The following is a 9082-nucleotide window of genomic DNA, read 5'->3' as shown; positions in this document are numbered from 1 at the left end:
ATATATGTATTAGATAATATAGATATTATCTATATATTATATGTCTATATATAATATATTATATAATATGTAGATATATTAGATAATATATATTAGAGAGAGAATATTTTCATATAAGTAATTACAATTAATGAATATATTCATACAAGTAATTACAATTAATTACATGGTCTGGGCAGTTGGAGAAATGTTCTCTTCATTGACAAGGATATAACTTTGGATAAAAGGTTAACTGACAGGTCTATAAAAATGATCATAATAGTGTTTTTTGAAATATATACACAGCTTAAAAAATACACCTTAAAGTACTACTCAAATGAAATTAAGGAGTTATATAAAGTATGATGAATATATCATCAAAGTCAAAGATTCTCTGATTTGAACTGTGGCTTCAAAGTATATGACTTGTCAAGGAATGTTTTTTAATGGTTGTGATTTTTTTTTTGTTTTTTTAAATTTTTTTATTTTATTTATGATAGTCAGAGAGAGAGAGAGAGAGAGAGGCAGAGACATAGGCAGAGGGAGAAGCAGGCTCCATGCACTGGGAGCCCGACGTGGGATTCGATCCTGGGTCTCCAGGATCACGCCCTGGGCCAAAGGCAGGCGCTAAACCGCTGCGCCACCCAGGGATCCCAATGGTTGTGATTTTGAGGATAAATTCATATTCTTGATATTTCCATTATTATATTTACTAAAAAGTCCTGATAAAAATGGCATCTTAATGCCTTCCAATGCTTCTATACTTTATCTTCATGTTTTAATCCATATGTGCCAGAGGTTAAAATAAATAACCATCTTGGGCTCCATGCCCAAGAGTATGGAGCTTACTTAAAAAAAAAAAAAAAAAGATAAATAACCATCTAAACCTTACTTAAAGATAGGACAGGTAGGTATAGACACTAAGTGTTTCCATTAAAAAACACTTAAAGTTGGGTTATGTGTTGGACAAAAAGAAAAAATTCAGTGGTAAATTGAATTATTCATAGAATTCATATTTAAATTTTGAAATTAATGATTTATAAAAAGTTTTAGTAGAACAGCACAGTAGAAATGTTTCCTTTAAATAAGATTTAAATCAGAGAGCTTGGATGATATAGAACAGAGGAAATGTTTTTACTTGGCAGATTTATTTAGATCTTCACAAATCTTTCACATTTCCTAATGATCACAGTGATTCGAAGATGTGGTATTCATACTGAAGCATTACAGAGTTATGAAGAATTTATCAAAGAAAAGAAAATTTTTAAGAACTTCTCAATGTCAACAAATGGGTGGATTTTTTTTGTAAAAATGTTATGATTTACAAACCAAACATTATTATAAAGTTATTTAAGTTCCTAAATGATATTTTAGTCATTGAAATTATGGATATTAAGCATGTCATCTAAATTCCCAGAAAACTTGAGAAAATATAGAATATCTAAGGTAAAAAATCTTAAATCTAAATTTAATCTAAAATCTAAAAAATCTAAAAAATCTTAAATCTAAAAAATGCAACAAAATTCAAACTGAGGGAGGAAAGTATTATGCAATATTCATATCAATTTAGCCAAAGAGTATTTACATTTAGCTTGGTCAAATCTCTGATTTTGGTGGAATAATTTCTTTATATTTTAAAGATTTTATTTATTTATTTGGGAGAGAGATAGAGAGTGCATCCATGCAAGCACAAGCAGGAGGGAGGGGCAGAGGGAGAAGGAGAAGCAAACTTCCTGCTGAGCAGAGAGCCCAACGTGGGGCTCTATCGTAGGACCCTGAGATCATGACTTGAGCTGAAGTCAGACCTTAACTGACTGAGCCATCCATCACTAAGAATTTCTAGAAAATAAAAAATAATAACCTGGTTGATAGAAGGTTAAGATATACAGGTAAGAATATATAGCTAGTAAACCAAAGCATGCATACCTGTGAATCACTCAAACAGAAATAGCCTGACCATCAATTTCAGATGGTTGTTAATAGCACTCAAATACAGGTAGTAAAATAAACGGCATTACTCCACTCAATTTTAAAGAATAGGTGTGTCACTTCTCTAAAATAATGCTTTGTGATCTTTGTAATCTATTTTCAGTTCTGAACCTCAGTGTCTTCACCAATTAAGCAAAGAATATTTCAACAAAAATTTTCATGTTTAAATGAGATAATGTCTATAAAAATCCTTTACACATTATAAAACGCTATACAATTATAATTCTTCTAAGTAATGGTAAGAACAGTCTAAAATCATTAAAAGTTACAGCATATATTTTACAATGAAGGTATATAACATGAATAAATTCATCTTGGTCACTAAGCAAATATATATATATATATATATATATATATATATATATATATATATATATATAATTTGTAATAACCAAAAGACACTAAGGCAATTTATGTGGAATCCCTTCTGGAGAAGGGGATCCTCCAGTCCTCTGTGGACCTTAAGTTTGCTCACTTTCTTTCTTCTAAGAACTGAGAAAATACTGAACTTATATTTGGAAGCTATTCACATAATTTTTATATTTTTAAAAACCTTTTTGCATAGAGTTAAATTACATACATCATGGAGCTTTCTTTAACTTATTGCTATCCCACGTTATCTCTAAGTAAGCAGGGCTTACATTGAAATTATCCTAGGATTAGGAAATGTCTACTCTTAATTCTGTGTACAAGCATGCATGCATGAGGGCAAACTCATGTACATAAACAATCTAGAAAAAATGTACCTAAGTAACTTTTACAAAAAAAACAATAAAAGTTATCAATGAAGGCTAAAATATAGGAGAAAGATACTAGATGATTAAAGGAAAAAATTTCAGTTCTAAACTGTACTCTAATACTTCTTACTGAGCTGGAGTTACCTAACCTCTCTGAACTTCATTTTCCTTACCTAAAAGATGAGAGAACAGGATATACATGTATCTCAAAAATTTTGGAAGTCTGGACAACAGTGATTTTATCTAACTTTTAATAGATTTTTATTGAATTTATTCAGTAAATTCTTAGTATTGTCTTTCTTTACCCTTTTAACTTATGTATTTCCACTTAATTTCTGAAAAATGCAAGAAACATTTAGTCTCTTTTTATTTCCTATACATCTGTTAATAATCTAAAGTAATTTATGGTATTTACAAAAATTTCACAAAATAACAACCTTAATTTTACTCATTTAATTATAAAATTGGATAGCAATAGAATTTAATACTAATGAATCTTAAAATAGTGATACTTTGATTTGTGATACTTACAAAATCTAATGTATATTTCCTTATCATTTTCTGTACTCTATTTTCAGTAAATTTTAACTATCTTTTAAAAAGCAGTTTTTGTTCAATATGCAAATATAGTTTTTCTTTTGTCCTTCTTTCCATTTCCTCTATACCATTTCCTTTTAATAAAACCCTGGTTCTGAAAAGCAAAGTATCTTTTCCATTATACTTTCTTATGATTGAATTTGACATGACAATTCAAAATGTTATTTTGCATTTTAATTCTTTTTAGCTATATTCAGACCCATTGTTTTGACTGCTCAAAATAATAAGTAAATTGCTTCAAATCATACTTCAAGGATAAACTGTTCAAACAAAAATATGGAAGTTTATTTTATTGATTAAATCAAACTTAATTGTAAAATAATTTCAACTGAATATTTTTTCAACTGAATATTTTAACAATATGTATGCTAAATATAAAAATTACTCATTTAAAAATCATCTTCAAAATATGTGTGTTAAATAAATAGTGTCTTTTGTAATAATTTGGAAGTCATGTTTCAGTCTGTTCCTTGAATCAGTTTATTTTTCTATATGGAATTTTTTAATGAAAGGAGAAGAATATGTACCTCTAGAAGATGTATAAATCAATTCATCTTGTAATAAATAGCAATTTATCACTTAAAATATTGCTATTAAAATGTGGTATCATTACTGATACATTTTATTTCTGCATATCAAATTGCTTATCACAACATTCCAAGCTAATAATCTAGTATTGAAATTCATAGTTAATACCCAGATTTGTTGCTTATGTTATATACTTATTCCTTTTTTCTCTCTCAGTATACTGTTTAAGACAATTTAAAACAAAAATAGAGCAGAGAGTCATAGGATGTTAGAGTTACACAGGCCTCTAAAAATAATTTGGTCCATGGCTTCTTTATCTGTGGTCCAAGGACAAGATTTGAGGGAGCTTAAATTTCAACAGATGTGTATACTTTAGTGTCTGTGTGTACATGATTTTTCCATCGCTTTCATTAACTTCTCAGAGGGGTCAGCAATGATAACCATGTGAACAAACAAATTAGTTCCACCATCTCATTGTGCAAATAGATAATCTGAGATTTAAGAGAGTGTATGACTCCTCCAACGTCATAGAGGACATTAATGTAGGAGTTGCAGCCAGGCAATGATTTGTCGTCAACCACAGAACATTACTGTTTGGTAGAGCCTCCAACAGATGTGGGTTTTCAGCTGACAGAGAAGTTGGTAAATTGTGGGTATTCATGTGGAATTGACGTAGTGAATTTAACCTTCCATTGCAGTTAGTACTATGATGTTATTATGCTATAACTATAATGTAATTATAATTTGTTACCTATTTTATGCCTTAAGATATGGATTTATGAAAAAATTGAAATGAATTTCTCATATTTCTGAAGATAGTTGTTTGGGGGCACAATTAGCTTCTTCTCATCTTTTTTCTCAAAATAAATGATAGTACAATTTTTAACTTTTTGAGGAACCTCCATACTGTTTTCCAGAGTGACTGTACCAAGTTTGCATTCCCATCAACAGTGCACAAGGATTCCTGTTTCTTGACATCCTTGCCAACACTTGCTGTTTCTTGTGTTTTTTTATTTTAGCTATTCTGAAGGTGGTGTTAGGTGACATCTCATTGTAGCTTTGATTTGCATTTGTCTGATAGTGATATTGAGTAACTTTTCATGTATCTGTTGGCCATCTGGATGTCCTCTTTGGAGAAATGTCTGTTCTTGTCTTCTGCCTATTTTTTAATTGGATTATTTGTTTTTGGGTGTTGAGTTGTATACGCTTTCTCTATACTTTGGATACTAACCCTTTATCAGATATGTCATTTGCAAATGACTTTCCTCCAAAATACAAAAACACTAATTCATATTTTTAAAGATTTATTTATTCATGAGAGACACACAGAGGGAGGCAGAGACACAGGCAGAAGGAGAAGCAGGCTCTATGCAGAGAGCCCAATATGGGACTCGATCCTGGGACTCCGGGATCACACTCTGAGCAAATGGCAGATGCTCAACCACTGAGCCACCCAGGTGTCCCTAAAAACACTAATTCAAAGGGATGCGTGCACTCCCATGTTTATAGCAGCATTATTTACAATAGTGAAGATATGGAAACAGTATGATGCTAAGTGAAATAAGTCAGAGAAAGACAAACACCATATGATTTTACTCATGCGTGGAATTTAAGAAACAAATGAGCAAAGGGGGACAAAAGAGGGAGAGACAAACCAAGAAACAGACTCTTAACTATCCAGAACAAACTGATGGTTACCAGAGGGGATGGGAAGGATGGATGAACTAAGTGGATGAGGATTAAAGAGGGCACTTGTCCTGATGAGCACTGGATGTTGTATGGAAGTGTTGAATCACTATATTGTACACTTGTAATACTGTATATTAACTACACTGGGATTAAAATAAAAACTTAATGAAAAATGATAGAAGTAGGCATTTCTGCTCCATTAGTAATGACCTTTAGCCTACTCACTGGTAAAGATGTGGAATCCTTTTTTACTCTCTGAGGTAAAGGGGAGGAAAAAACAGAAACAAAAGTCAGAACAGGGCAGCCTGGGTGGCTCAGCCTGCCTTTGGCCCAGGGCATGATCCTGGAGACCCGGGATTGAGTCCCACGTCAGGCTCCCTGTGTGGAGCCTGCTTCTCCCTCTGCCTGTGTCTCTGTGTCTGTCTCTGTCTCTCTCTCTCTGTGTTGTTTCTCATGAATAAATAAATAAAAATCTTTAAAAAAAAAAGTCAGAACAAACCAGTTTTGGAATTTTACATCTTACCTACATCTCTCATCACTAATTTGTACAAAACTTAGTGGGATGAATAGAAAAATGAGCTCTATAATATAAATTTTGTTTTGAAATATTTCAAAGCATGATTTAGTAGGCCTGGAAGCAGAATGAAACTTCATTGTCTTCCAAAAGTGACCATGATGGAGGGGGAAAAAAAAGAAAAGATTTAGGTTATCATCTAAATGCTTGATTCCGTCAATAATATTAAAATAGAATTCTATTTTAATGAATAAAGACTAAATTGACTTAAAAAAAATTGGGAGGGAATGAAATAAAAAACATTTCTTCAAAATAAATAAGAACCTGAAAATATCAGGAAGGAATGTTCCTTCCTGTTGCCCCAGGCATTAACCAATATGTACTGAGCTCCTTTACCTGTCATTTAAGAATTTAAAAGGGTATCTAACTAGGAGGTAATATCTACTCACATTTCAATCACGGTCTTATTACAAATGAAGAATGTTGTATACATGAGAAAAAGGCAAGGAAAATTAAGCCATATTATAAATAAATCTTAAATCACAGGCTTCATTCAATTCCAGTGTTAAGAGTTCAGAACAGAGACAGGCTAGTGTCTGTCTGGAGACTGTCAAAGGGATCTAGTGTGGAGGGGTCTTTTGTAGTTGGACAGGTTGACTAAAAAGAAAATATCAGGTCAAAGTTACTGCATGACAAAACAAAGCAAAACAAAACACAAAGTTAATGCATGAAAATTCTCATAGTTGCAAACTTTCTTCAAAGTCTTTGGAGAACAAAGGCAATGAAAAAATCAATGAAAACAGAAAACATGCTTAAGTTTCTATTTGAGAAACTCATAAAAACTACAGTGAAGTTAATTTAGCCAGAAGGAAGGGGCTTAAGATATTTCCCTTAAGTAGGATAACTACCATCATTTGACCATTTCATTAGAAGATGTTAAATAAATAAGAAAATTAGGAAAGACTATTGAATGAAGAAAGAAAATCTAGAACTTGAAAAAATATTAAACATGTAGTATCACATTAAAAATGCCACAATAGTGTCCATCAAAAGATGAATGGATAAAGAAGATGTGGTTTATGTATACAATGGAATATTACTCAGCAATTAGAAACGACAAATACCCACCATTTGCTTCAACGTGGATGGAACTGGAGGGTATTATGCTGAGTGAAGTAAGTCAATCGGAGAAGGACAAACAGTGTATGTTCGCATTCATTTGGGGAATATAAATAATAGTGAAAGGGAATATAAGGGAAGGGAGAAGAAATGTGTGGGAAATATCAGAAAGGGAGACAGAACATAAAGACTCCTAACTCTGGGAAACGAACTAGGGGTGGCGGAAGGGGAGGTGGGCGGGGGTGGGGGTGACTGGGTGGTGGGCACTGAGGTGGGCACTTGACAGGATGAGCATTGGGTGTTATTCTGTTTGTTGACAAATTGAACACCAATAAAAAATAAATTTATTAAATAAATAAATAAATAAAAATGCCACAGTAAATAAATAAATTTTGTCAGCGTTAGAAAGAGTATTTCATTTGGGAATTATTTAATAGCTAATTCTTTCCCCAAATTCTGTTGCTGCTTTTATGACTTATGTTTCTTTTCCAAATAAAGATGTCCATATCCCAAGGTACTCAAACATGACAGCAACATACATCAACATAGCAGCAACTGATTTTATGGGGGCAGCCTACAAAGAGAGAGAGAGAGAGAGAGAGAGAGAAAACCAGAACACCTGAGTGCTTGAGAGCCCCAGAGAGCATGCATTTATGGTGTGGGAGGGAGGAGGAGGGCAGTCCCACAGCAGATTGTGGTCCCTTATAAGGTCATTCACTGCCAGGAACTGCAATTGAAATAAAATGTAACAAATCAGCTTCTCAATTAGGATAACAAAGGTTTTCAGTTTCCTATGTACAACTCCTTTTACAACTCCTCTGTGTTCTAGCTCTGAAGGTCAATGAGCATTCCCATGAATCTCTGCATACTTATATCAAAAGCACAATGTGAACTTTAGCAAAGGAAGTGGCTTTGGGTTAACTGGGCTTTTTGGTTGTTTTTGTAAATATAACCAAAAGCTAGCTAACTCCACACTATTTTTCAGGTATTAAAAAACATTTATAAATGGCATCCAAAGACTCAGTAATCCCAGAGAGTTTTAAAAGTAGAGATTTATCTTTGACATACTGAAAATTGCTCTTAGTTTTCTGTCATTCTTTCTTAGGGTATCTTCCACATGTCTGCCAGGTACTCCTGAATTTAGTTAGCCCCATACAGCACTAGCCTCCCCCACACCAGCTGTTTGCTGCATACCTGTACCTGTCTATGTTCACTCCACACAAATCCATTCTTGGGGAATTGCCTAATCAGAAAGCAGCTGATCAATCAATAACCGAAGTAAAAATTCTAAGAAGTAAATACACAGAATACAACTTACTGTGACATCTGTTTGTTAAAGGGAAGCATGCCTTACCCATAGGAAATGGTGTAATTTCTGTTCTCAGGCACAGGTCTTTTGGGAGAGGTTTTTGGAAGATAAGATCTTGATTTTATCTTAGAAGATCAAAAGGTATTTTTGAATGGGTCATTTATGAAACAAGGGTCATTTATGATGCTATGAAAGAATATACAAACATCTTCCAGTGAGACTCAAGATATTGTACACATCAATGCATCTGGATCTACAAGTAGGCCCTGATAACACTTCTACATAAATTTGTATTTATTCTTTTGGGATCTGTTTGAGTTCTGGAAAGATAAATGAGGCAGTAAATCTATTTGAGAGTCCAAACCTCGTATGTATTGTAGGAAATGTCCAAACATCTTACAAATAACAGGCTTTAGGGAAGGACAGGGCTGGGACCATTCTGCTTGGCACTTTGAGTAAGTAACATTTTAAGAAGTTTCAAAGGACTCAAAACCAAACCTTGACTTTTACCCTTGAGAGGATTATGAGTGTAATGAGTTGGGTTTTGGAAGGCCTAATATAGTCCAGAGTGAATTAGTATTCAGCTGAGGGGACAATGGGCCTACCATCTACTTTACCTAT

The sequence above is a fragment of the Vulpes lagopus genome, chromosome 15 (genome assembly GCF_018345385.1).
Source record: "Vulpes lagopus strain Blue_001 chromosome 15, ASM1834538v1, whole genome shotgun sequence".
Taxonomy (NCBI): Eukaryota; Metazoa; Chordata; class Mammalia; order Carnivora; family Canidae; genus Vulpes; species Vulpes lagopus.
The sequence above is the reverse complement of the archived record's forward strand: the minus strand, read 5'-3'. Positions refer to the sequence as shown.